General features: G+C 40.4%; 1 long non-coding RNA gene across 1 annotated transcript in view; it reads left to right on the forward strand.

Moving 5' to 3' along the window:
- The window catches only part of LOC146785708 (uncharacterized), a 50,864-nt gene extending 23,564 nt beyond the window's left edge, over nucleotides 1-27,300 (forward strand). The window contains exons 19-38 of the long non-coding RNA XR_014970773.1: nucleotides 1,119-1,237; nucleotides 2,489-2,610; nucleotides 3,828-3,983; nucleotides 5,201-5,356; nucleotides 6,608-6,730; nucleotides 7,948-8,101; nucleotides 9,319-9,474; nucleotides 10,726-10,847; nucleotides 12,099-12,221; nucleotides 13,473-13,592; nucleotides 14,810-14,965; nucleotides 16,217-16,338; nucleotides 17,556-17,709; nucleotides 18,961-19,082; nucleotides 20,300-20,452; nucleotides 21,704-21,822; nucleotides 23,074-23,192; nucleotides 24,442-24,560; nucleotides 25,778-25,930; nucleotides 27,148-27,300. This is a non-coding gene — a long non-coding RNA (uncharacterized LOC146785708). The remainder of the gene's footprint in view (nucleotides 1-1,118; nucleotides 1,238-2,488; nucleotides 2,611-3,827; nucleotides 3,984-5,200; nucleotides 5,357-6,607; nucleotides 6,731-7,947; nucleotides 8,102-9,318; nucleotides 9,475-10,725; nucleotides 10,848-12,098; nucleotides 12,222-13,472; nucleotides 13,593-14,809; nucleotides 14,966-16,216; nucleotides 16,339-17,555; nucleotides 17,710-18,960; nucleotides 19,083-20,299; nucleotides 20,453-21,703; nucleotides 21,823-23,073; nucleotides 23,193-24,441; nucleotides 24,561-25,777; nucleotides 25,931-27,147) is intronic.
- The last annotated feature ends 567 nt before the right edge of the window (nucleotides 27,301-27,867 follow it).

Raw genomic sequence — 27,867 nt, forward strand, 5'->3', positions numbered from 1 at the left:
GTTGGTCATAATAATTCATAAAAGCCCGGCTGTCTCCAACGTTACTAAAGCCTGCTTTAGATCCTGGAACTAGCAATGTTCCATTCGAGCAAATTGCTGCCTTTGAGGCTGAAATGTACTACCTCATTTCAGAACGAGCGTGTTACATTCTCACGGAAGGAAGCTCATTTCACCTCTTCTCCTGCACTCCGTATGTTGGACTCTGATACTCAAGATGGATTGTTAAGGATAATCTGTTTATGTATCTCCATCCGACTTTCAAAAAGGCCCCAGTGCTTTGAGTGGTTCAGGGTCCTTAACCATTCCCCCTCCTACTTGCCTTGTAGTCATGAATACAGATAGTAACCTACTGCATAACTTCTGATGTCATCCTCCTGTGTGGTCAGCTGCCACAAGGACAATTGGTCCAGTGGTGCGCTGACATCATAAAGCTAATCAGATGTTGTCTGACATGAGGGCCACTCTGTTGCCTAGCAAGCTGACATCATAAAGCTAAAGCAAGATGTTGTCGGACATGAGGGCCACTCTGTTGGCTAACAAGCAGTAGGATACATTGATGTTGGTAACTAAATGAGTAGCAGGGTGGACAGGATGTCCAACTGAAAACTAAGATGAAAGAAATTAGGAAAGTTTTTGAGACTTCTCGTTTTGTATCAACGTACGTTTGAGGATAAGAGTCATCTTCACCATTTCTGAAGTGGTGGGAATTGGCTAAAATGGAGATGGTCATTATGCTATTCATAGTTTTTATTATTCCCATGAACTGTGGCATAACCCTTACTCTCAACTTATCAGCTGGCTTAATTGCTACTGGTGTACCATATCCTAAAACAAAAGAAGTGAGAATGGTTCACTGCCACTTGGCTGGCAAAAACATCTATTGATCTATGTCCTAATGTACGCGCTACAGTTGTTTAGAGAGTTTTAGCAAATGAGGCAAGGGATGCAGAGAAGTATGCGAGGATAAAAAGCTAAAATTGAGATTTGATTTTCTAATGAGCTGTTGATTTGCACAATAAAAGACTCCATAGTATTGATCTGTTTACCCTTTATAAAAATCAAGATTTTTTTGTATCGCTTATAGAAAATGTGCTAACAGTGGACTTTTCCATCTGCAGATTATACTGAATGACCACCGGTGGCAGTGTTTCACAACAGTTTCTCTGAATTGCCGAGACTGAAGGAAAAAAAAAAAGGAAGTCTTCCGGCATACGGCATCATTTTACCAATTTATATGGTAAGTAAAACTCCCAATCATTCCTTTAGGCATTAAAAAGTTCACAGCATCAGCATGTCCTCACTAGCTTGTAGTGGGAGACTGTGCCTGAATAGAATTTCTGTCAAGCTGAAAGTAATATGGATCACATTGTGTTGGTCATAATAATTCATAAAAGCCCGGCTGTCTCCAACGTTACTAAAGCCTGCTTTAGATCCTGGAACTAGCAATGTTCCATTCGAGCAAATTGCTGCCTTTGAGGCTGAAATGTACTACCTCATTTCAGAACGAGCGTGTTACATTCTCACGGAAGGAAGCTCATTTCACCTCTTCTCCTGCACTCCGTATGTTGGACTCTGATACTCAAGATGGATTGTTAAGGATAATCTGTTTATGTATCTCCATCCGACTTTCAAAAAGGCCCCAGTGCTTTGAGTGGTTCAGAGTCCTTTACCATTCCCCCTCCTACTTGCCTTGTAGTCATGAATACAGATAGTAACCTACTGCATAACTTCTGATGTCATCCTCCTGTGTGGTCAGCTGCCACAAGGACAATTGGTCCAGTGGTGCGCTGACATCATAAAGCTAATCAGATGTTGTCTGACATGAGGGCCACTCTGTTGCCTAGCAAGCTGACATCATAAAGCTAAAGCAAGATGTTGTCGGACATGATGGCCACTCTGTTGGCTAACAAGCAGTAGGATACATTGATGTTGGTAACTAAATGAGTAGCAGGGTGGACAGGATGTCCAACTGAAAACTAAGATGAAAGAAATTAGTAAAGTTTTTGAGACTTCTCGTTTTGTATCAACGTACGTTTGAGGATAAGAGTCATCTTCACCATTTCTGAAGTGGTGGGAATTGGCTAAAATGGAGATGGTCATTATGCTATTCATAGTTTTTATTATTCCCATGAACTGTGGCATAACCCTTACTCTCAACTTATCAGCTGGCTTAATTGCTACTGGTGTACCATATCCTAAAACAAAAGAAGTGAGAATGGTTCACTGCCACTTGGCTGGCAAAAACATCTATTGATCTATGTCCTAATGTACGCGCTACAGTTGTTTAGAGAGTTTTAGCAAATGAGGCAAGGGATGCAGAGAAGTATGCGAGGATAAAAAGCTAAAATTGAGATTTGATTTTCTAATGAGCTGTTGATTTACACAATAAAAGACTCCATAGTATTGATCTGTTTACCCTTTATAAAAATCAAGATTTTTTTGTATCGCTTATAGAAAATGTGCTAACAGTGGACTTTTCCATCTGCAGATTATACTGAATGACCACCGGTGGCAGTGTTTCACAACCGAGTTTATCTGAATTGCCGAGACTGAAGAAAAAAAAAAAATTGAAGTCTTCCGGCATACGGCATCATTTTACCAATTTATATGGTAAGTAAAACTCCCAATCATTCCTTTAGGCATTAAAAAGTTCACAGCATCAGAATGTCCTCACTAGCTTGTAGTGGGAGACTGTGCCTGAATAGAATTTCTGTCAAGCTGAAAGTAATATGGATCACATTGTGTTGGTCATAATAATTCATAAAAGCCCGGCTGTCTCCAACGCTACTAAAGCCTGCTTTAGATCCTGGAACTAGCAATGTTCCATTCGAGCAAATTGCTGCCTTTGAGGCTGAAATGTACTACCTCATTTCAGAACGAGCGTGTTACATTCTCACGGAAGGAAGCTCATTTCACCTCTTCTCCTGCACTCCGTATGTTGGACTCTGATACTCAAGATGGATTGTTAAGGATAATCTGTTTATGTATCTCCATCCGACTTTCAAAAAGGCCCCAGTGCTTTGAGTGGTTCAGAGTCCTTTACCATTCCCCCTCCTACTTGCCTTGTAGTCATGAATACAGATAGTAACCTACTGCATAACTTCTGATGTCATCCTCCTGTGTGGTCAGCTGCCACAAGGACAATTGGTCCAGTGGTGCGCTGACATCATAAAGCTAATCAGATGTTGTCTGACATGAGGGCCACTCTGTTGCCTAGCAAGCTGACATCATAAAGCTAAAGCAAGATGTTGTCGGATATGAGGGCCACTCTGTTGGCTAACAAGCAGTAGGATACATTGATGTTGGTAACTAAATGAGTAGCAGGGTGGACAGGATGTCCAACTGAAAACTAAGATGAAAGAAATTAGGAAAGTTTTTGAGACTTCTCGTTTTGTATCAACGTACGTTTGAGGATAAGAGTCTTCTTCACCATTTCTGAAGTGGTGGGAATTGGCTAAAATGGAGATGGTCATTATGCTATTCATAGTTTTTATTATTCCCATGAACTGTGGCATAACCCTTACTCTCAACTTATCAGCTGGCTTAATTGCTACTGGTGTACCATATCCTAAAACAAAAGAAGTAAGAATGGTTCACTGCCACTTGGCTGGCCAAAACATCTATTGATCTATGTCCTAATGTACGCGCTACAGTTGTTTAGAGAGTATTAGCAAATGAGGCAAGGGATGCAGAGAAGTATGTGAGGATAAAAAGCTAAAATTGAGATTTGATTTTCTAATGAGCTGTTGATTTTCACAATAAAAGACTCCATAGTATTGATCTGTTTACCCTTTATAAAAATCAAGATTTTTTTGTATTGCTTATAGAAAATGTGCCAACAGTGGACTTTTCCATCTGCAGATTATACTGAATGACCACCGGTGGCAGTGTTTCACAACCGAGTTTCTCTGAATTGCCGAGACTGAAGGAAAAAAAAAAAAGGAAGTCTTCCGGCATACGGCATCATTTTACCAATTTATATGGTAAGTAAAACTCCCAATCATTCCTTTAGGCATTAAAAAGTTCACAGCATCAGCATGTCCTCACTAGCTTGTAGTGGGAGACTGTGCCTGAATAGAATTTCTGTCAAGCTGAAAGTAATATGGATCACATTGTGTTGGTCATAATAATTCATAAAAGCCCGGCTGTCTCCAACGTTACTAAAGCCTGCTTTAGATCCTGGAACTAGCAATGTTCCATTCGAGCAAATTGCTGCCTTTGAGGCTGAAATGTACTACCTCATTTCAGAACGAGCGTGTTACATTCTCACGGAAGGAAGCTCATTTCACCTCTTCTCCTGCACTCCGTATGTTGGACTCTGATACTCAAGATGGATTGTTAAGGATAATCTGTTTATGTATCTCCATCCGACTTTCAAAAAGGCCCCAGTGCTTTGAGTGGTTCAGGGTCCTTAACCATTCCCCCTCCTACTTGCCTTGTAGTCATGAATACAGATAGTAACCTACTGCATAACTTCTGATGTCATCCTCCTGTGTGGTCAGCTGCCACAAGGACAATTGGTCCAGTGGTGCGCTGACATCATAAAGCTAATCAGATGTTGTCTGACATGAGGGCCACTCTGTTGCCTAGCAAGCTGACATCATAAAGCTAAAGCAAGATGTTGTCGGACATGAGGGCCACTCTGTTGGCTAACAAGCAGTAGGATACATTGATGTTGGTAACTAAATGAGTAGCAGGGTGGACAGGATGTCCAACTGAAAACTAAGATGAAAGAAATTAGGAAAGTTTTTGAGACTTCTCGTTTTGTATCAACGTACGTTTGAGGATAAGAGTCATCTTCACCATTTCTGAAGTGGTGGGAATTGGCTAAAATGGAGATGGTCATTATGCTATTCATAGTTTTTATTATTCCCATGAACTGTGGCATAACCCTTACTCTCAACTTATCAGCTGGCTTAATTGCTACTGGTGTACCATATCCTAAAACAAAAGAAGTGAGAATGGTTCACTGCCACTTGGCTGGCAAAAACATCTATTGATCTATGTCCTAATGTACGCGCTACAGTTGTTTAGAGAGTTTTAGCAAATGAGGCAAGGGATGCAGAGAAGTATGCGAGGATAAAAAGCTAAAATTGAGATTTGATTTTCTAATGAGCTGTTGATTTACACAATAAAAGACTCCATAGTATTGATCTGTTTACCCTTTATAAAAATCAAGATTTTTTTGTATTGCTTATAGAAAATGTGCCAACAGTGGACTTTTCCATCTGCAGATTATACTGAATGACCACCGGTGGCAGTGTTTCACAACCGAGTTTCTCTGAATTGCCGAGACTGAAGGAAAAAAAAAAAAGGAAGTCTTCCGGCATACGGCATCATTTTACCAATTTATATGGTAAGTAAAACTCCCAATCATTCCTTTAGGCATTAAAAAGTTCACAGCATCAGCATGTCCTCACTAGCTTGTAGTGGGAGACTGTGCCTGAATAGAATTTCTGTCAAGCTGAAAGTAATATGGATCACATTGTGTTGGTCATAATAATTCATAAAAGCCCGGCTGTCTCCAACGTTACTAAAGCCTGCTTTAGATCCTGGAACTAGCAATGTTCCATTCGAGCAAATTGCTGCCTTTGAGGCTGAAATGTACTACCTCATTTCAGAACGAGCGTGTTACATTCTCACGGAAGGAAGCTCATTTCACCTCTTCTCCTGCACTCCGTATGTTGGACTCTGATACTCAAGATGGATTGTTAAGGATAATCTGTTTATGTATCTCCATCCGACTTTCAAAAAGGCCCCAGTGCTTTGAGTGGTTCAGGGTCCTTAACCATTCCCCCTCCTACTTGCCTTGTAGTCATGAATACAGATAGTAACCTACTGCATAACTTCTGATGTCATCCTCCTGTGTGGTCAGCTGCCACAAGGACAATTGGTCCAGTGGTGCGCTGACATCATAAAGCTAATCAGATGTTGTCTGACATGAGGGCCACTCTGTTGCCTAGCAAGCTGACATCATAAAGCTAAAGCAAGATGTTGTCGGACATGAGGGCCACTCTGTTGGCTAACAAGCAGTAGGATACATTGATGTTGGTAACTAAATGAGTAGCAGGGTGGACAGGATGTCCAACTGAAAACTAAGATGAAAGAAATTAGTAAAGTTTTTGAGACTTCTCGTTTTGTATCAACGTACGTTTGAGGATAAGAGTCATCTTCACCATTTCTGAAGTGGTGGGAATTGGCTAAAATGGAGATGGTCATTATGCTATTCATAGTTTTTATTATTCCCATGAACTGTGGCATAACCCTTACTCTCAACTTATCAGCTGGCTTAATTGCTACTGGTGTACCATATCCTAAAACAAAAGAAGTGAGAATGGTTCACTGCCACTTGGCTGGCAAAAACATCTATTGATCTATGTCCTAATGTACGCGCTACAGTTGTTTAGAGAGTTTTAGCAAATGAGGCAAGGGATGCAGAGAAGTATGCGAGGATAAAAAGCTAAAATTGAGATTTGATTTTCTAATGAGCTGTTGATTTACACAATAAAAGACTCCATAGTATTGATCTGTTTACCCTTTATAAAAATCAAGATTTTTTTGTATCGCTTATAGAAAATGTGCTAACAGTGGACTTTTCCATCTGCAGATTATACTGAATGACCACCGGTGGCAGTGTTTCACAACCGAGTTTCTCTGAATTGCCGAGACTGAAGAAAAAAAAAAAAATTGAAGTCTTCCAGCATACGGCATCATTTTATCAATTTATATGGTAAGTAAAACTCCCAATCATTCCTTTAGGCATTAAAAAGTTCACAGCATCAGCATGTCCTCACTAGCTTGTAGTGGGAGACTGTGCCTGAATAGAATTTCTGTCAAGCTGAAAGTAATATGGATCACATTGTGTTGGTCATAATAATTCATAAAAGCCCGGCTGTCTCCAACGCTACTAAAGCCTGCTTTAGATCCTGGAACTAGCAATGTTCCATTCGAGCAAATTGCTGCCTTTGAGGCTGAAATGTACTACCTCATTTCAGAACGAGCGTGTTACATTCTCACGGAAGGAAGCTCATTTCACCTCTTCTCCTGCACTCCGTATGTTGGACTCTGATACTCAAGATGGATTGTTAAGGATAATCTGTTTATGTATCTCCATCCGACTTTCAAAAAGGCCCCAGTGCTTTGAGTGGTTCAGAGTCCTTTACCATTCCCCCTCCTACTTGCCTTGTAGTCATGAATACAGATAGTAACCTACTGCATAACTTCTGATGTCATCCTCCTGTGTGGTCAGCTGCCACAAGGACAATTGGTCCAGTGGTGCGCTGACATCATAAAGCTAATCAGATGTTGTCTGACATGAGGGCCACTCTGTTGCCTAGCAAGCTGACATCATAAAGCTAAAGCAAGATGTTGTCGGACATGATGGCCACTCTGTTGGCTAACAAGCAGTAGGATACATTGATGTTGGTAACTAAATGAGTAGCAGGGTGGACAGGATGTCCAACTGAAAACTAAGATGAAAGAAATTAGGAAAGTTTTTGAGACTTCTCGTTTTGTATCAACGTACGTTTGAGGATAAGAGTCATCTTCACCATTTCTGAAGTGGTGGGAATTGGCTAAAATGGAGATGGTCATTATGCTATTCATAGTTTTTATTATTCCCATGAACTGTGGCATAACCCTTACTCTCAACTTATCAGCTGGCTTAATTGCTACTGGTGTACCATATCCTAAAACAAAAGAAGTGAGAATGGTTCACTGCCACTTGGCTGGCAAAAACATCTATTGATCTATGTCCTAATGTACGCGCTACAGTTGTTTAGAGAGTTTTAGCAAATGAGGCAAGGGATGCAGAGAAGTATGCGAGGATAAAAAGCTAAAATTGAGATTTGATTTTCTAATGAGCTGTTGATTTACACAATAAAAGACTCCATAGTATTGATCTGTTTACCCTTTATAAAAATCAAGATTTTTTTGTATTGCTTATAGAAAATGTGCCAACAGTGGACTTTTCCATCTGCAGATTATACTGAATGACCACCGGTGGCAGTGTTTCACAACAGTTTCTCTGAATTGCCGAGACTGAAGGAAAAAAAAAAAAGGAAGTCTTCCGGCATACGGCATCATTTTACCAATTTATATGGTAAGTAAAACTCCCAATCATTCCTTTAGGCATTAAAAAGTTCACAGCATCAGCATGTCCTCACTAGCTTGTAGTGGGAGACTGTGCCTGAATAGAATTTCTGTCAAGCTGAAAGTAATATGGATCACATTGTGTTGGTCATAATAATTCATAAAAGCCCGGCTGTCTCCAACGTTACTAAAGCCTGCTTTAGATCCTGGAACTAGCAATGTTCCATTCGAGCAAATTGCTGCCTTTGAGGCTGAAATGTACTACCTCATTTCAGAACGAGCGTGTTACATTCTCACGGAAGGAAGCTCATTTCACCTCTTCTCCTGCACTCCGTATGTTGGACTCTGATACTCAAGATGGATTGTTAAGGATAATCTGTTTATGTATCTCCATCCGACTTTCAAAAAGGCCCCAGTGCTTTGAGTGGTTCAGAGTCCTTTACCATTCCCCCTCCTACTTGCCTTGTAGTCATGAATACAGATAGTAACCTACTGCATAACTTCTGATGTCATCCTCCTGTGTGGTCAGCTGCCACAAGGACAATTGGTCCAGTGGTGCGCTGACATCATAAAGCTAATCAGATGTTGTCTGACATGAGGGCCACTCTGTTGCCTAGCAAGCTGACATCATAAAGCTAAAGCAAGATGTTGTCGGACATGAGGGCCACTCTGTTGGCTAACAAGCAGTAGGATACATTGATGTTGGTAACTAAATGAGTAGCAGGGTGGACAGGATGTCCAACTGAAAACTAAGATGAAAGAAATTAGGAAAGTTTTTGAGACTTCTCATTTTGTATCAACGTACGTTTGAGGATAAGAGTCATCTTCACCATTTCTGAAGTGGTGGGAATTGGCTAAAATGGAGATGGTCATTATGCTATTCATAGTTTTTATTATTCCCATGAACTGTGGCATAACCCTTACTCTCAACTTATCAGCTGGCTTAATTGCTACTGGTGTACCATATCCTAAAACAAAAGAAGTGAGAATGGTTCACTGCCACTTGGCTGGCAAAAACATCTATTGATCTATGTCATAATGTACGCGCTACAGATGTTTAGAGAGTTTTAGCAAATGAGGCAAGGGATGCAGAGAAGTATGCGAGGATAAAAAGCTAAAATTGAGATTTGATTTTCTAATGAGCTGTTGATTTACACAATAAAAGACTCCATAGTATTGATCTGTTTACCCTTTATAAAAATCAAGATTTTTTTGTATTGCTTATAGAAAATGTGCCAACAGTGGACTTTTCCATCTGCAGATTATACTGAATGACCACCGGTGGCAGTGTTTCACAACCGAGTTTCTCTGAATTGCCGAGACTGAAGGAAAAAAAAAAAAGGAAGTCTTCCGGCATACGGCATCATTTTACCAATTTATATGGTAAGTAAAACTCCCAATCATTCCTTTAGGCATTAAAAAGTTCACAGCATCAGCATGTCCTCACTAGCTTGTAGTGGGAGACTGTGCCTGAATAGAATTTCTGTCAAGCTGAAAGTAATATGGATCACATTGTGTTGGTCATAATAATTCATAAAAGCCCGGCTGTCTCCAACGTTACTAAAGCCTGCTTTAGATCCTGGAACTAGCAATGTTCCATTCGAGCAAATTGCTGCCTTTGAGGCTGAAATGTACTACCTCATTTCAGAACGAGCGTGTTACATTCTCACGGAAGGAAGCTCATTTCACCTCTTCTCCTGCACTCCGTATGTTGGACTCTGATACTCAAGATGGATTGTTAAGGATAATCTGTTTATGTATCTCCATCCGACTTTCAAAAAGGCCCCAGTGCTTTGAGTGGTTCAGAGTCCTTTACCATTCCCCCTCCTACTTGCCTTGTAGTCATGAATACAGATAGTAACCTACTGCATAACTTCTGATGTCATCCTCCTGTGTGGTCAGCTGCCACAAGGACAATTGGTCCAGTGGTGCGCTGACATCATAAAGCTAATCAGATGTTGTCTGACATGAGGGCCACTCTGTTGCCTAGCAAGCTGACATCATAAAGCTAAAGCAAGATGTTGTCGGACATGAGGGCCACTCTGTTGGCTAACAAGCAGTAGGATACATTGATGTTGGTAACTAAATGAGTAGCAGGGTGGACAGGATGTCCAACTGAAAACTAAGATGAAAGAAATTAGGAAAGTTTTTGAGACTTCTCGTTTTGTATCAACGTACGTTTGAGGATAAGAGTCATCTTCACCATTTCTGAAGTGGTGGGAATTGGCTAAAATGGAGATGGTCATTATGCTATTCATAGTTTTTATTATTCCCATGAACTGTGGCATAACCCTTACTCTCAACTTATCAGCTGGCTTAATTGCTACTGGTGTACCATATCCTAAAACAAAAGAAGTGAGAATGGTTCACTGCCACTTGGCTGGCAAAAACATCTATTGATCTATGTCCTAATGTACGCGCTACAGTTGTTTAGAGAGTTTTAGCAAATGAGGCAAGGGATGCAGAGAAGTATGCGAGGATAAAAAGCTAAAATTGAGATTTGATTTTCTAATGAGCTGTTGATTTACACAATAAAAGACTCCATAGTATTGATCTGTTTACCCTTTATAAAAATCAAGATTTTTTTGTATTGCTTATAGAAAATGTGCCAACAGTGGACTTTTCCATCTGCAGATTATACTGAATGACCACCGGTGGCAGTGTTTCACAACCGAGTTTCTCTGAATTGCCGAGACTGAAGGAAAAAAAAAAAAGGAAGTCTTCCGGCATACGGCATCATTTTACCAATTTATATGGTAAGTAAAACTCCCAATCATTCCTTTAGGCATTAAAAAGTTCACAGCATCAGCATGTCCTCACTAGCTTGTAGTGGGAGACTGTGCCTGAATAGAATTTCTGTCAAGCTGAAAGTAATATGGATCACATTGTGTTGGTCATAATAATTCATAAAAGCCCGGCTGTCTCCAACGTTACTAAAGCCTGCTTTAGATCCTGGAACTAGCAATGTTCCATTCGAGCAAATTGCTGCCTTTGAGGCTGAAATGTACTACCTCATTTCAGAACGAGCGTGTTACATTCTCACGGAAGGAAGCTCATTTCACCTCTTCTCCTGCACTCCGTATGTTGGACTCTGATACTCAAGATGGATTGTTAAGGATAATCTGTTTATGTATCTCCATCCGACTTTCAAAAAGGCCCCAGTGCTTTGAGTGGTTCAGGGTCCTTAACCATTCCCCCTCCTACTTGCCTTGTAGTCATGAATACAGATAGTAACCTACTGCATAACTTCTGATGTCATCCTCCTGTGTGGTCAGCTGCCACAAGGACAATTGGTCCAGTGGTGCGCTGACATCATAAAGCTAATCAGATGTTGTCTGACATGAGGGCCACTCTGTTGCCTAGCAAGCTGACATCATAAAGCTAAAGCAAGATGTTGTCGGACATGAGGGCCACTCTGTTGGCTAACAAGCAGTAGGATACATTGATGTTGGTAACTAAATGAGTAGCAGGGTGGACAGGATGTCCAACTGAAAACTAAGATGAAAGAAATTAGTAAAGTTTTTGAGACTTCTCGTTTTGTATCAACGTACGTTTGAGGATAAGAGTCATCTTCACCATTTCTGAAGTGGTGGGAATTGGCTAAAATGGAGATGGTCATTATGCTATTCATAGTTTTTATTATTCCCATGAACTGTGGCATAACCCTTACTCTCAACTTATCAGCTGGCTTAATTGCTACTGGTGTACCATATCCTAAAACAAAAGAAGTGAGAATGGTTCACTGCCACTTGGCTGGCAAAAACATCTATTGATCTATGTCCTAATGTACGCGCTACAGTTGTTTAGAGAGTTTTAGCAAATGAGGCAAGGGATGCAGAGAAGTATGCGAGGATAAAAAGCTAAAATTGAGATTTGATTTTCTAATGAGCTGTTGATTTACACAATAAAAGACTCCATAGTATTGATCTGTTTACCCTTTATAAAAATCAAGATTTTTTTGTATCGCTTATAGAAAATGTGCTAACAGTGGACTTTTCCATCTGCAGATTATACTGAATGACCACCGGTGGCAGTGTTTCACAACCGAGTTTCTCTGAATTGCCGAGACTGAAGAAAAAAAAAAAAATTGAAGTCTTCCAGCATACGGCATCATTTTATCAATTTATATGGTAAGTAAAACTCCCAATCATTCCTTTAGGCATTAAAAAGTTCACAGCATCAGCATGTCCTCACTAGCTTGTAGTGGGAGACTGTGCCTGAATAGAATTTCTGTCAAGCTGAAAGTAATATGGATCACATTGTGTTGGTCATAATAATTCATAAAAGCCCGGCTGTCTCCAACGCTACTAAAGCCTGCTTTAGATCCTGGAACTAGCAATGTTCCATTCGAGCAAATTGCTGCCTTTGAGGCTGAAATGTACTACCTCATTTCAGAACGAGCGTGTTACATTCTCACGGAAGGAAGCTCATTTCACCTCTTCTCCTGCACTCCGTATGTTGGACTCTGATACTCAAGATGGATTGTTAAGGATAATCTGTTTATGTATCTCCATCCGACTTTCAAAAAGGCCCCAGTGCTTTGAGTGGTTCAGAGTCCTTTACCATTCCCCCTCCTACTTGCCTTGTAGTCATGAATACAGATAGTAACCTACTGCATAACTTCTGATGTCATCCTCCTGTGTGGTCAGCTGCCACAAGGACAATTGGTCCAGTGGTGCGCTGACATCATAAAGCTAATCAGATGTTGTCTGACATGAGGGCCACTCTGTTGCCTAGCAAGCTGACATCATAAAGCTAAAGCAAGATGTTGTCGGACATGATGGCCACTCTGTTGGCTAACAAGCAGTAGGATACATTGATGTTGGTAACTAAATGAGTAGCAGGGTGGACAGGATGTCCAACTGAAAACTAAGATGAAAGAAATTAGGAAAGTTTTTGAGACTTCTCGTTTTGTATCAACGTACGTTTGAGGATAAGAGTCATCTTCACCATTTCTGAAGTGGTGGGAATTGGCTAAAATGGAGATGGTCATTATGCTATTCATAGTTTTTATTATTCCCATGAACTGTGGCATAACCCTTACTCTCAACTTATCAGCTGGCTTAATTGCTACTGGTGTACCATATCCTAAAACAAAAGAAGTGAGAATGGTTCACTGCCACTTGGCTGGCAAAAACATCTATTGATCTATGTCCTAATGTACGCGCTACAGTTGTTTAGAGAGTTTTAGCAAATGAGGCAAGGGATGCAGAGAAGTATGCGAGGATAAAAAGCTAAAATTGAGATTTGATTTTCTAATGAGCTGTTGATTTACACAATAAAAGACTCCATAGTATTGATCTGTTTACCCTTTATAAAAATCAAGATTTTTTTGTATTGCTTATAGAAAATGTGCCAACAGTGGACTTTTCCATCTGCAGATTATACTGAATGACCACCGGTGGCAGTGTTTCACAACAGTTTCTCTGAATTGCCGAGACTGAAGGAAAAAAAAAAAAGGAAGTCTTCCGGCATACGGCATCATTTTACCAATTTATATGGTAAGTAAAACTCCCAATCATTCCTTTAGGCATTAAAAAGTTCACAGCATCAGCATGTCCTCACTAGCTTGTAGTGGGAGACTGTGCCTGAATAGAATTTCTGTCAAGCTGAAAGTAATATGGATCACATTGTGTTGGTCATAATAATTCATAAAAGCCCGGCTGTCTCCAACGTTACTAAAGCCTGCTTTAGATCCTGGAACTAGCAATGTTCCATTCGAGCAAATTGCTGCCTTTGAGGCTGAAATGTACTACCTCATTTCAGAACGAGCGTGTTACATTCTCACGGAAGGAAGCTCATTTCACCTCTTCTCCTGCACTCCGTATGTTGGACTCTGATACTCAAGATGGATTGTTAAGGATAATCTGTTTATGTATCTCCATCCGACTTTCAAAAAGGCCCCAGTGCTTTGAGTGGTTCAGAGTCCTTTACCATTCCCCCTCCTACTTGCCTTGTAGTCATGAATACAGATAGTAACCTACTGCATAACTTCTGATGTCATCCTCCTGTGTGGTCAGCTGCCACAAGGACAATTGGTCCAGTGGTGCGCTGACATCATAAAGCTAATCAGATGTTGTCTGACATGAGGGCCACTCTGTTGCCTAGCAAGCTGACATCATAAAGCTAAAGCAAGATGTTGTCGGACATGAGGGCCACTCTGTTGGCTAACAAGCAGTAGGATACATTGATGTTGGTAACTAAATGAGTAGCAGGGTGGACAGGATGTCCAACTGAAAACTAAGATGAAAGAAATTAGGAAAGTTTTTGAGACTTCTCATTTTGTATCAACGTACGTTTGAGGATAAGAGTCATCTTCACCATTTCTGAAGTGGTGGGAATTGGCTAAAATGGAGATGGTCATTATGCTATTCATAGTTTTTATTATTCCCATGAACTGTGGCATAACCCTTACTCTCAACTTATCAGCTGGCTTAATTGCTACTGGTGTACCATATCCTAAAACAAAAGAAGTGAGAATGGTTCACTGCCACTTGGCTGGCAAAAACATCTATTGATCTATGTCATAATGTACGCGCTACAGATGTTTAGAGAGTTTTAGCAAATGAGGCAAGGGATGCAGAGAAGTATGCGAGGATAAAAAGCTAAAATTGAGATTTGATTTTCTAATGAGCTGTTGATTTACACAATAAAAGACTCCATAGTATTGATCTGTTTACCCTTTATAAAAATCAAGATTTTTTTGTATTGCTTATAGAAAATGTGCCAACAGTGGACTTTTCCATCTGCAGATTATACTGAATGACCACCGGTGGCAGTGTTTCACAACCGAGTTTCTCTGAATTGCCGAGACTGAAGGAAAAAAAAAAAAGGAAGTCTTCCGGCATACGGCATCATTTTACCAATTTATATGGTAAGTAAAACTCCCAATCATTCCTTTAGGCATTAAAAAGTTCACAGCATCAGCATGTCCTCACTAGCTTGTAGTGGGAGACTGTGCCTGAATAGAATTTCTGTCAAGCTGAAAGTAATATGGATCACATTGTGTTGGTCATAATAATTCATAAAAGCCCGGCTGTCTCCAACGTTACTAAAGCCTGCTTTAGATCCTGGAACTAGCAATGTTCCATTCGAGCAAATTGCTGCCTTTGAGGCTGAAATGTACTACCTCATTTCAGAACGAGCGTGTTACATTCTCACGGAAGGAAGCTCATTTCACCTCTTCTCCTGCACTCCGTATGTTGGACTCTGATACTCAAGATGGATTGTTAAGGATAATCTGTTTATGTATCTCCATCCGACTTTCAAAAAGGCCCCAGTGCTTTGAGTGGTTCAGAGTCCTTTACCATTCCCCCTCCTACTTGCCTTGTAGTCATGAATACAGATAGTAACCTACTGCATAACTTCTGATGTCATCCTCCTGTGTGGTCAGCTGCCACAAGGACAATTGGTCCAGTGGTGCGCTGACATCATAAAGCTAATCAGATGTTGTCTGACATGAGGGCCACTCTGTTGCCTAGCAAGCTGACATCATAAAGCTAAAGCAAGATGTTGTCGGACATGAGGGCCACTCTGTTGGCTAACAAGCAGTAGGATACATTGATGTTGGTAACTAAATGAGTAGCAGGGTGGACAGGATGTCCAACTGAAAACTAAGATGAAAGAAATTAGGAAAGTTTTTGAGACTTCTCGTTTTGTATCAACGTACGTTTGAGGATAAGAGTCATCTTCACCATTTCTGAAGTGGTGGGAATTGGCTAAAATGGAGATGGTCATTATGCTATTCATAGTTTTTATTATTCCCATGAACTGTGGCATAACCCTTACTCTCAACTTATCAGCTGGCTTAATTGCTACTGGTGTACCATATCCTAAAACAAAAGAAGTGAGAATGGTTCACTGCCACTTGGCTGGCAAAAACATCTATTGATCTATGTCCTAATGTACGCGCTACAGTTGTTTAGAGAGTTTTAGCAAATGAGGCAAGGGATGCAGAGAAGTATGCGAGGATAAAAAGCTAAAATTGAGATTTGATTTTCTAATGAGCTGTTGATTTACACAATAAAAGACTCCATAGTATTGATCTGTTTACCCTTTATAAAAATCAAGATTTTTTTGTATCGCTTATAGAAAATGTGCTAACAGTGGACTTTTCCATCTGCAGATTATACTGAATGACCACCGGTGGCAGTGTTTCACAACCGAGTTTATCTGAATTGCCGAGACTGAAGAAAAAAAAAAAATTGAAGTCTTCCGGCATACGGCATCATTTTACCAATTTATATGGTAAGTAAAACTCCCAATCATTCCTTTAGGCATTAAAAAGTTCACAGCATCAGAATGTCCTCACTAGCTTGTAGTGGGAGACTGTGCCTGAATAGAATTTCTGTCAAGCTGAAAGTAATATGGATCACATTGTGTTGGTCATAATAATTCATAAAAGCCCGGCTGTCTCCAACGCTACTAAAGCCTGCTTTAGATCCTGGAACTAGCAATGTTCCATTCGAGCAAATTGCTGCCTTTGAGGCTGAAATGTACTACCTCATTTCAGAACGAGCGTGTTACATTCTCACGGAAGGAAGCTCATTTCACCTCTTCTCCTGCACTCCGTATGTTGGACTCTGATACTCAAGATGGATTGTTAAGGATAATCTGTTTATGTATCTCCATCCGACTTTCAAAAAGGCCCCAGTGCTTTGAGTGGTTCAGAGTCCTTTACCATTCCCCCTCCTACTTGCCTTGTAGTCATGAATACAGATACTAACCTACTGCATAACTTCTGATGTCATCCTCCTGTGTGGTCAGCTGCCACAAGGACAATTGGTCCAGTGGTGCGCTGACATCATAAAGCTAATCAGATGTTGTCTGACATGAGGGCCACTCTGTTGCCTAGCAAGCTGACATCATAAAGCTAAAGCAAGATGTTGTCGGACATGATGGCCACTCTGTTGGCTAACAAGCAGTAGGATACATTGATGTTGGTAACTAAATGAGTAGCAGGGTGGACAGGATGTCCAACTGAAAACTAAGATGAAAGAAATTAGGAAAGTTTTTGAGACTTCTCGTTTTGTATCAACGTACGTTTGAGGATAAGAGTCATCTTCACCATTTCTGAAGTGGTGGGAATTGGCTAAAATGGAGATGGTCATTATGCTATTCATAGTTTTTATTATTCCCATGAACTGTGGCATAACCCTTACTCTCAACTTATCAGCTGGCTTAATTGCTACTGGTGTACCATATCCTAAAACAAAAGAAGTGAGAATGGTTCACTGCCACTTGGCTGGCAAAAACATCTATTGATCTATGTCCTAATGTACGCGCTACAGTTGTTTAGAGAGTTTTAGCAAATGAGGCAAGGGATGCAGAGAAGTATGCGAGGATAAAAAGCTAAAATTGAGATTTGATTTTCTAATGAGCTGTTGATTTACACAATAAAAGACTCCATAGTATTGATCTGTTTACCCTTTATAAAAATCAAGATTTTTTTGTATTGCTTATAGAAAATGTGCCAACAGTGGACTTTTCCATCTGCAGATTATACTGAATGACCACCGGTGGCAGTGTTTCACAACAGTTTCTCTGAATTGCCGAGACTGAAGGAAAAAAAAAAAAGGAAGTCTTCCGGCATACGGCATCATTTTACCAATTTATATGGTAAGTAAAACTCCCAATCATTCCTTTAGGCATTAAAAAGTTCACAGCATCAGCATGTCCTCACTAGCTTGTAGTGGGAGACTGTGCCTGAATAGAATTTCTGTCAAGCTGAAAGTAATATGGATCACATTGTGTTGGTCATAATAATTCATAAAAGCCCGGCTGTCTCCAACGTTACTAAAGCCTGCTTTAGATCCTGGAACTAGCAATGTTCCATTCGAGCAAATTGCTGCCTTTGAGGCTGAAATGTACTACCTCATTTCAGAACGAGCGTGTTACATTCTCACGGAAGGAAGCTCATTTCACCTCTTCTCCTGCACTCCGTATGTTGGACTCTGATACTCAAGATGGATTGTTAAGGATAATCTGTTTATGTATCTCCATCCGACTTTCAAAAAGGCCCCAGTGCTTTGAGTGGTTCAGAGTCCTTTACCATTCCCCCTCCTACTTGCCTTGTAGTCATGAATACAGATAGTAACCTACTGCATAACTTCTGATGTCATCCTCCTGTGTGGTCAGCTGCCACAAGGACAATTGGTCCAGTGGTGCGCTGACATCATAAAGCTAATCAGATGTTGTCTGACATGAGGGCCACTCTGTTGCCTAGCAAGCTGACATCATAAAGCTAAAGCAAGATGTTGTCGGACATGAGGGCCACTCTGTTGGCTAACAAGCAGTAGGATACATTGATGTTGGTAACTAAATGAGTAGCAGGGTGGACAGGATGTCCAACTGAAAACTAAGATGAAAGAAATTAGGAAAGTTTTTGAGACTTCTCATTTTGTATCAACGTACGTTTGAGGATAAGAGTCATCTTCACCATTTCTGAAGTGGTGGGAATTGGCTAAAATGGAGATGGTCATTATGCTATTCATAGTTTTTATTATTCCCATGAACTGTGGCATAACCCTTACTCTCAACTTATCAGCTGGCTTAATTGCTACTGGTGTACCATATCCTAAAACAAAAGAAGTGAGAATGGTTCACTGCCACTTGGCTGGCAAAAACATCTATTGATCTATGTCATAATGTACGCGCTACAGATGTTTAGAGAGTTTTAGCAAATGAGGCAAGGGATGCAGAGAAGTATGCGAGGATAAAAAGCTAAAATTGAGATTTGATTTTCTAATGAGCTGTTGATTTACACAATAAAAGACTCCATAGTATTGATCTGTTTACCCTTTATAAAAATCAAGATTTTTTTGTATTGCTTATAGAAAATGTGCCAACAGTGGACTTTTCCATCTGCAGATTATACTGAATGACCACCGGTGGCAGTGTTTCACAACCGAGTTTCTCTGAATTGCCGAGACTGAAGGAAAAAAAAAAAAGGAAGTCTTCCGGCATACGGCATCATTTTACCAATTTATATGGTAAGTAAAACTCCCAATCATTCCTTTAGGCATTAAAAAGTTCACAGCATCAGCATGTCCTCACTAGCTTGTAGTGGGAGACTGTGCCTGAATAGAATTTCTGTCAAGCTGAAAGTAATATGGATCACATTGTGTTGGTCATAATAATTCATAAAAGCCCGGCTGTCTCCAACGTTACTAAAGCCTGCTTTAGATCCTGGAACTAGCAATGTTCCATTCGAGCAAATTGCTGCCTTTGAGGCTGAAATGTACTACCTCATTTCAGAACGAGCGTGTTACATTCTCACGGAAGGAAGCTCATTTCACCTCTTCTCCTGCACTCCGTATGTTGGACTCTGATACTCAAGATGGATTGTTAAGGATAATCTGTTTATGTATCTCCATCCGACTTTCAAAAAGGCCCCAGTGCTTTGAGTGGTTCAGAGTCCTTTACCATTCCCCCTCCTACTTGCCTTGTAGTCATGAATACAGATAGTAACCTACTGCATAACTTCTGATGTCATCCTCCTGTGTGGTCAGCTGCCACAAGGACAATTGGTCCAGTGGTGCGCTGACATCATAAAGCTAATCAGATGTTGTCTGACATGAGGGCCACTCTGTTGCCTAGCAAGCTGACATCATAAAGCTAAAGCAAGATGTTGTCGGACATGAGGGCCACTCTGTTGGCTAACAAGCAGTAGGATACATTGATGTTGGTAACTAAATGAGTAGCAGGGTGGACAGGATGTCCAACTGAAAACTAAGATGAAAGAAATTAGGAAAGTTTTTGAGACTTCTCATTTTGTATCAACGTACGTTTGAGGATAAGAGTCATCTTCACCATTTCTGAAGTGGTGGGAATTGGCTAAAATGGAGATGGTCATTATGCTATTCATAGTTTTTATTATTCCCATGAACTGTGGCATAACCCTTACTCTCAACTTATCAGCTGGCTTAATTGCTACTGGTGTACCATATCCTAAAACAAAAGAAGTGAGAATGGTTCACTGCCACTTGGCTGGCAAAAACATCTATTGATCTATGTCATAATGTACGCGCTACAGATGTTTAGAGAGTTTTAGCAAATGAGGCAAGGGATGCAGAGAAGTATGCGAGGATAAAAAGCTAAAATTGAGATTTGATTTTCTAATGAGCTGTTGATTTACACAATAAAAGACTCCATAGTATTGATCTGTTTACCCTTTATAAAAATCAAGATTTTTTTGTATTGCTTATAGAAAATGTGCCAACAGTGGACTTTTACATCTGCTGATTATACTGAATGACCACCGGTGGCAGTGTTTCACAACAGTTTCTCTGAATTGCCGAGACTGAAGGAAAAAAAAAAAGGAAGTCTTCCGGCATACGGCATCATTTTACCAATTTATATGGTAAGTAAATCTCCCAATCATTCCTTTAGGCATTAAAAAGTTCACAGCATCAGCATGTCCTCACTAGCTTGTAGTGGGAGACTGTGCCTGAATAGAATTTCTGTCAAGCTGAAAGTAATATGGATCACATTGTGTTGGTCATAATAATTCATAAAAGCCCGGCTGTCTCCAACGTTACTAAAGCCTGCTTTAGATCCTGGAACTAGCAATGTTCCATTAGAGCAAATTGCTGCCTTTGAGGCTGAAATGTACTACCTCATTTCAGAACGAGCGTGTTACATTCTCACGGAAGGAAGCTCATTTCACCTCTTCTCCTGCACTCCGTATGTTGGACTCTGATACTCAAGATGGATTGTTAAGGATAATCTGTTTATGTATCTCCATCCGACTTTCAAAAAGGCCCCAGTGCTTTGAGTGGTTCAGAGTCCTTTACCATTCCCCCTCCTACTTGCCTTGTAGTCATGAATACAGATAGTAACCTACTGCATAACTTCTGATGTCATCCTCCTGTGTGGTCAGCTGCCACAAGGACAATTGGTCCAGTGGTGCGCTGACATCATAAAGCTAATCAGATGTTGTCTGACATGAGGGCCACTCTGTTGCCTAGCAAGCTGACATCATAAAGCTAAAGCAAGATGTTGTCGGACATGAGGGCCACTCTGTTGGCTAACAAGCAGTAGGATACATTGATGTTGGTAACTAAATGAGTAGCAGGGTGGACAGGATGTCCAACTGAAAACTAAGATGAAAGAAATTAGGAAAGTTTTTGAGACTTCTCGTTTTGTATCAACGTACGTTTGAGGATAAGAGTCATCTTCACCATTTCTGAAGTGGTGGGAATTGGCTAAAATGGAGATGGTCATTATGCTATTCATAGTTTTTATTATTCCCATGAACTGTGGCATAACCCTTACTCTCAACTTATCAGCTGGCTTAATTGCTACTGGTGTACCATATCCTAAAACAAAAGAAGTGAGAATGGTTCACTGCCACTTGGCTGGCAAAAACATCTATTGATCTATGTCCTAATGTACGCGCTACAGTTAGTTAGAGAGTTTTAGCAAATGAGGCAAGGGATGCAGAGAAGTATGCGAGGATAAAAAGCTAAAATTGAGATTTGATTTTCTAATGAGCTGTTGATTTACACAATAAAAGACTCCATAGTATTGATCTGTTTACCCTTTATAAAAATCAAGATTTTTTTGTATCGCTTATAGAAAATGTGCTAACAGTGGACTTTTCCATCTGCAGATTATACTGAATGACCACCGGTGGCAGTGTTTCACAACAGTTTCTCTGAATTGCCGAGACTGAAGGAAAAAAAAAAAGGAAGTCTTCCGGCATACGGCATCATTTTACCAATTTATATGGTAAGTAAAACTCCCAATCATTCCTTTAGGCATTAAAAAGTTCACAGCATCAGCATGTCCTCACTAGCTTGTAGTGGGAGACTGTGCCTGAATAGAATTTCTGTCAAGCTGAAAGTAATATGGATCACATTGTGTTGGTCATAATAATTCATAAAAGCCCGGCTGTCTCCAACGTTACTAAAGCCTGCTTTAGATCCTGGAACTAGCAATGTTCCATTCGAGCAAATTGCTGCCTTTGAGGCTGAAATGTACTACCTCATTTCAGAACGAGCGTGTTACATTCTCACGGAAGGAAGCTCATTTCACCTCTTCTCCTGCACTCCGTATGTTGGACTCTGATACTCAAGATGGATTGTTAAGGATAATCTGTTTATGTATCTCCATCCGACTTTCAAAAAGGCCCCAGTGCTTTGAGTGGTTCAGAGTCCTTTACCATTTCCCCTCCTACTTGCCTTGTAGTCATGAATACAGATAGTAACCTACTGCATAACTTCTGATGTCATCCTCCTGTGTGGTCAGCTGCCACAAGGACAATTGGTCCAGTGGTGCGCTGACATCATCAAGCTAATCAGATGTTGTCTGACATGAGGGCCACTCTGTTGCCTAGCAAGCTGACATCATAAAGCTAAAGCAAGATGTTGTCGGACATGAGGGCCACTCTGTTGGCTAACAAGCAGTAGGATACATTGATGTTGGTACCTAAATGAGTAGCAGGGTGGACAGGATGTCCAACTGAAAACTAAGATGAAAGAAATTAGGAAAGTTTTTGAGACTTCTCATTTTGTATCAACGTACGTTTGAGGATAAGAGTTATCTTCACCATTTCTGAAGTGGTGGGAATTGGCTAAAATGGAGATGGTCATTATGCTATTCATAGTTTTTATTATTCCCATGAACTGTGGCATAACCCTTACTCTCAACTTATCAGCTGGCTTAATTGCTACTGGTGTACCATATCCTAAAACAAAAGAAGTGAGAATGGTTCACTGCCACTTGGCTGGCAAAAACATCTATTGATCTATGTCCTAATGTACGCGCTACAGTTAGTTAGAGAGTTTTAGCAAATGAGGCAAGGGATGCAGAGAAGTATGCGAGGATAAAAAGCTAAAATTGAGATTTGATTTTCTAATGAGCTGTTGATTTACACAATAAAAGACTCCATAGTATTGATCTGTTTACCCTTTATAAAAATCAAGATTTTTTTGTATCGCTTATAGAAAATGTGCTAACAGTGGACTTTTCCATCTGCAGATTATACTGAATGACCACCGGTGGCAGTGTTTCACAACAGTTTCTCTGAATTGCCGAGACTGAAGGAAAAAAAAAAAGGAAGTCTTCCGGCATACGGCATCATTTTACCAATTTATATGGTAAGTAAAACTCCCAATCATTCCTTTAGGCATTAAAAAGTTCACAGCATCAGCATGTCCTCACTAGCTTGTAGTGGGAGACTGTGCCTGAATAGAATTTCTGTCAAGCTGAATGTAATATGGATCACATTGTGTTGGTCATAATAATTCATAAAAGCCCGGCTGTCTCCAACGTTACTAAAGCCTGCTTTAGATCCTGGAACTAGCAATGTTCCATTCGAGCAAATTGCTGCCTTTGAGGCTGAAATGTACTACCTCATTTCAGAACGAGCGTGTTACATTCTCACGGAAGGAAGCTCATTTCACCTCTTCTCCTGCACTCCGTATGTTGGACTCTGATACTCAAGATGGATTGTTAAGGATAATCTGTTTATGTATCTCCATCCGACTTTCAAAAAGGCCCCAGTGCTTTGAGTGGTTCAGAGTCCTTTACCATTCCCCCTCCTACTTGCCTTGTAGTCATGAATACAGATAGTAACCTACTGCATAACTTCTGATGTCATCCTCCTGTGTGGTCAGCTGCCACAAGGACAATTGGTCCAGTGGTGCGCTGACATCATAAAGCTAATCAGATGTTGTCTGACATGAGGGCCACTCTGTTGCCTAGCAAGCTGACATCATAAAGCTAAAGCAAGATGTTGTCGGACATGAGGGCCACTCTGTTGGCTAACAAGCAGTAGGATACATTGATGTTGGTAACTAAATGAGTAGCAGGGTGGACAGGATGTCCAACTGAAAACTAAGATGAAAGAAATTAGGAAAGTTTTTGAGACTTCTCATTTTGTATCAACGTACGTTTGAGGATAAGAGTCATCTTCACCATTTCTGAAGTGGTGGGAATTGGCTAAAATGGAGATGGTCATTATGCTATTCATAGTTTTTATTATTCCCATGAACTGTGGCATAACCCTTACTCAACTTATCAGCTGGCTTAATTGCTACTGGTGTACCATATCCTAAAACAAAAGAAGTGAGAATGGTTCACTGCCACTTGGCTGGCAAAAACATCTATTGATCTATGTCCTAATGTACGCGCTACAGTTAGTTAGAGAGTTTTAGCAAATGAGGCAAGGGATGCAGAGAAGTATGCGAGGATAAACAGCTAAAATTGAGATTTGATTTTCTAATGAGCTGTTGATTTACACAATAAAAGACTCCATAGTATTGATCTGTTTACCCTTTATAAAAATCAAGATTTTTTTGTATCGCTTATAGAAAATGTGCTAACAGTGGACTTTTCCATCTGCAGATTATACTGAATGACCACCGGTGGCAGTGTTTCACAACAGTTTCTCTGAATTGCCGAGACTGAAGGAAAAAAAAAAAGGAAGTCTTCCGGCATACGGCATCATTTTACCAATTTATATGGTAAGTAAAACTCCCAATCATTCCTTTAGGCATTAAAAAGTTCACAGCATCAGCATGTCCTCACTAGCTTGTAGTGGGAGACTGTGCCTGAATAGAATTTCTGTCAAGCTGAAAGTAATATGGATCACATTGTGTTGGTCATAATAATTCATAAAAGCCCGGCTGTCTCCAACTCCACTAAAGCCTGCTTTAGATCCTGGAACTAGCAATGTTCCATTCGAGCAAATTGCTGCCTTTGAGGCTGAAATGTACTACCTCATTTCAGAACGAGCGTGTTACATTCTCACGGAAGGAAGCTCATTTCACCTCTTCTCCTGCACTCCGTATGTTGGACTCTGATACTCAAGATGGATTGTTAAGGATAATCTGTTTATGTATCTCCATCCGACTTTCAAAAAGGCCCCAGTGCTTTGAGTGGTTCAGAGTCCTTTACCATTCCCCCTCCTACTTGCCTTGTAGTCATGAATACAGATAGTAACCTACTGCATAACTTCTGATGTCATCCTCCTGTGTGGTCAGCTGCCACAAGGACAATTGGTCCAGTGGTGCGCTGACATCATAAAGCTAATCAGATGTTGTCTGACATGAGGGCCACTCTGTTGCCTAGCAAGCTGACATCATAAAGCTAAAGCAAGATGTTGTCGGACATGAGGGCCACTCTGTTGGCTAACAAGCAGTAGGATACATTGATGTTGGTAACTAAATGAGTAGCAGGGTGGACAGGATGTCCAACTGAAAACTAAGATGAAAGAAATTAGGAAAGTTTTTGAGACTTCTCATTTTGTATCAACGTACGTTTGAGGATAAGAGTCATCTTCACCATTTCTGAAGTGGTGGGAATTAGCTAAAATGGAGATGGTCATTATGCTATTCATAGTTTTTATTATTCCCATGAACTGTGGCATAACCCTTACTCTCAACTTATCAGCTGGCTTAATTGCTACTGGTGTACCATATCCTAAAACAAAAGAAGTGAGAATGGTTCACTGCCACTTGGCTGGCAAAAACATCTATTGATCTATGTCATAATGTACGCGCTACAGATGTTTAGAGAGTTTTAGCAAATGAGGCAAGGGATGCAGAGAAGTATGCGAGGATAAAAAGCTAAAATTGAGATTTGATTTTCTAATGAGCTGTTGATTTACACAATAAAAGACTCCATAGTATTGATCTGTTTACCCTTTATAAAAATCAAGATTTTTTTGTATTGCTTATAGAAAATGTGCCAACAGTGGACTTTTCCATCTGCTGATTATACTGAATGACCACCGGTGGCAGTGTTTCACAACAGTTTCTCTGAATTGCCGAGACTGAAGGAAAAAAAAAAAGGAAGTCTTCCGGCATACGGCATCATTTTACCAATTTATATGGTAAGTAAAACTCCCAATCATTCCTTTAGGCATTAAAAAGTTCACAGCATCAGCATGTCCTCACTAGCTTGTAGTGGGAGACTGTGCCTGAATAGAATTTCTGTCAAGCTGAAAGTAATATGGATCACATTGTGTTGGTCATAATAATTCATAAAAGCCCGGCTGTCTCCAACGTTACTAAAGCCTGCTTTAGATCCTGGAACTAGCAATGTTCCATTCGAGCAAATTGCTGCCTTTGAGGCTGAAATGTACTACCTCATTTCAGAACGAGCGTGTTACATTCTCACGGAAGGAAGCTCATTTCACCTCTTCTCCTGCACTCCGTATGTTGGACTCTGATACTCAAGATGGATTGTTAAGGATAATCTGTTTATGTATCTCCATCCGACTTTCAAAAAGGCCCCAGTGCTTTGAGTGGTTCAGAGTCCTTTACCATTCCCCCTCCTACTTGCCTTGTAGTCATGAATACAGATAGTAACCTACTGCATAACTTCTGATGTCATCCTCCTGTGTGGTCAGCTGCCACAAGGACAATTGGTCCAGTGGTGCGCTGACATCATAAAGCTAATCAGATGTTGTCTGACATGAGGGCCACTCTGTTGCCTAGCAAGCTGACATCATAAAGCTAAAGCAAGATGTTGTCGGACATGAGGGCCACTCTGTTGGCTAACAAGCAGTAGGATACATTGATGTTGGTAACTAAATGAGTAGCAGGGTGGACAGGATGTCCAACTGAAAACTAAGATGAAAGAAATTAGGAAAGTTTTTGAGACTTCTCATTTTGTATCAACGTACGTTTGAGGATAAGAGTCATCTTCACCATTTCTGAAGTGGTGGGAATTGGCTAAAATGGAGATGGTCATTATGCTATTCATAGTTTTTATTATTCCCATGAACTGTGGCATAACCCTTACTCTCAACTTATCAGCTGGCTTAATTGCTACTGGTGTACCATATCCTAAAACAAAAGAAGTGAGAATGGTTCACTGCCACTTGGCTGGCAAAAACATCTATTGATCTATGTCATAATGTACGCGCTACAGATGTTTAGAGAGTTTTAGCAAATGAGGCAAGGGATGCAGAGAAGTATGCGAGGATAAAAAGCTAAAATTGAGATTTGATTTTCTAATGAGCTGTTGATTTACACAATAAAAGACTCCATAGTATTGATCTGTTTACCCTTTATAAAAATCAAGATTTTTTTGTATTGCTTATAGAAAATGTGCCAACAGTGGACTTTTCCATCTGCTGATTATACTGAATGACCACCGGTGGCAGTGTTTCACAACAGTTTCTCTGAATTGCCGAGACTGAAGGAAAAAAAAAAAGGAAGTCTTCCGGCATACGGCATCATTTTACCAATTTATATGGTAAGTAAAACTCCCAATCATTCCTTTAGGCATTAAAAAGTTCACAGCATCAGCATGTCCTCACTAGCTTGTAGTGGGAGACTGTGCCTGAATAGAATTTCTGTCAAGCTGAAAGTAATATGGATCACATTGTGTTGGTCATAATAATTCATAAAAGCCCGGCTGTCTCCAACGTTACTAAAGCCTGCTTTAGATCCTGGAACTAGCAATGTTCCATTCGAGCAAATTGCTGCCTTTGAGGCTGAAATGTACTACCTCATTTCAGAACGAGCGTGTTACATTCTCACGGAAGGAAGCTCATTTCACCTCTTCTCCTGCACTCCCTATGTTGGACTCTGATACTCAAGATGGATTGTTAAGGATAATCTGTTTATGTATCTCCATCCGACTTTCAAAAAGGCCCCAGTGCTTTGAGTGGTTCAGAGTCCTTTACCATTCCCCCTCCTACTTGCCTTGTAGTCATGAATACAGATAGTAACCTACTGCATAACTTCTGATGTCATCCTCCTGTGTGGTCAGCTGCCACAAGGACAATTGGTCCAGTGGTGCGCTGACATCATAAAGCTA

Source organism: Triturus cristatus, chromosome 11, assembly GCF_964204655.1.
Source record: "Triturus cristatus chromosome 11, aTriCri1.1, whole genome shotgun sequence".
Lineage (NCBI taxonomy): Eukaryota > Metazoa > Chordata > Amphibia > Caudata > Salamandridae > Triturus > Triturus cristatus.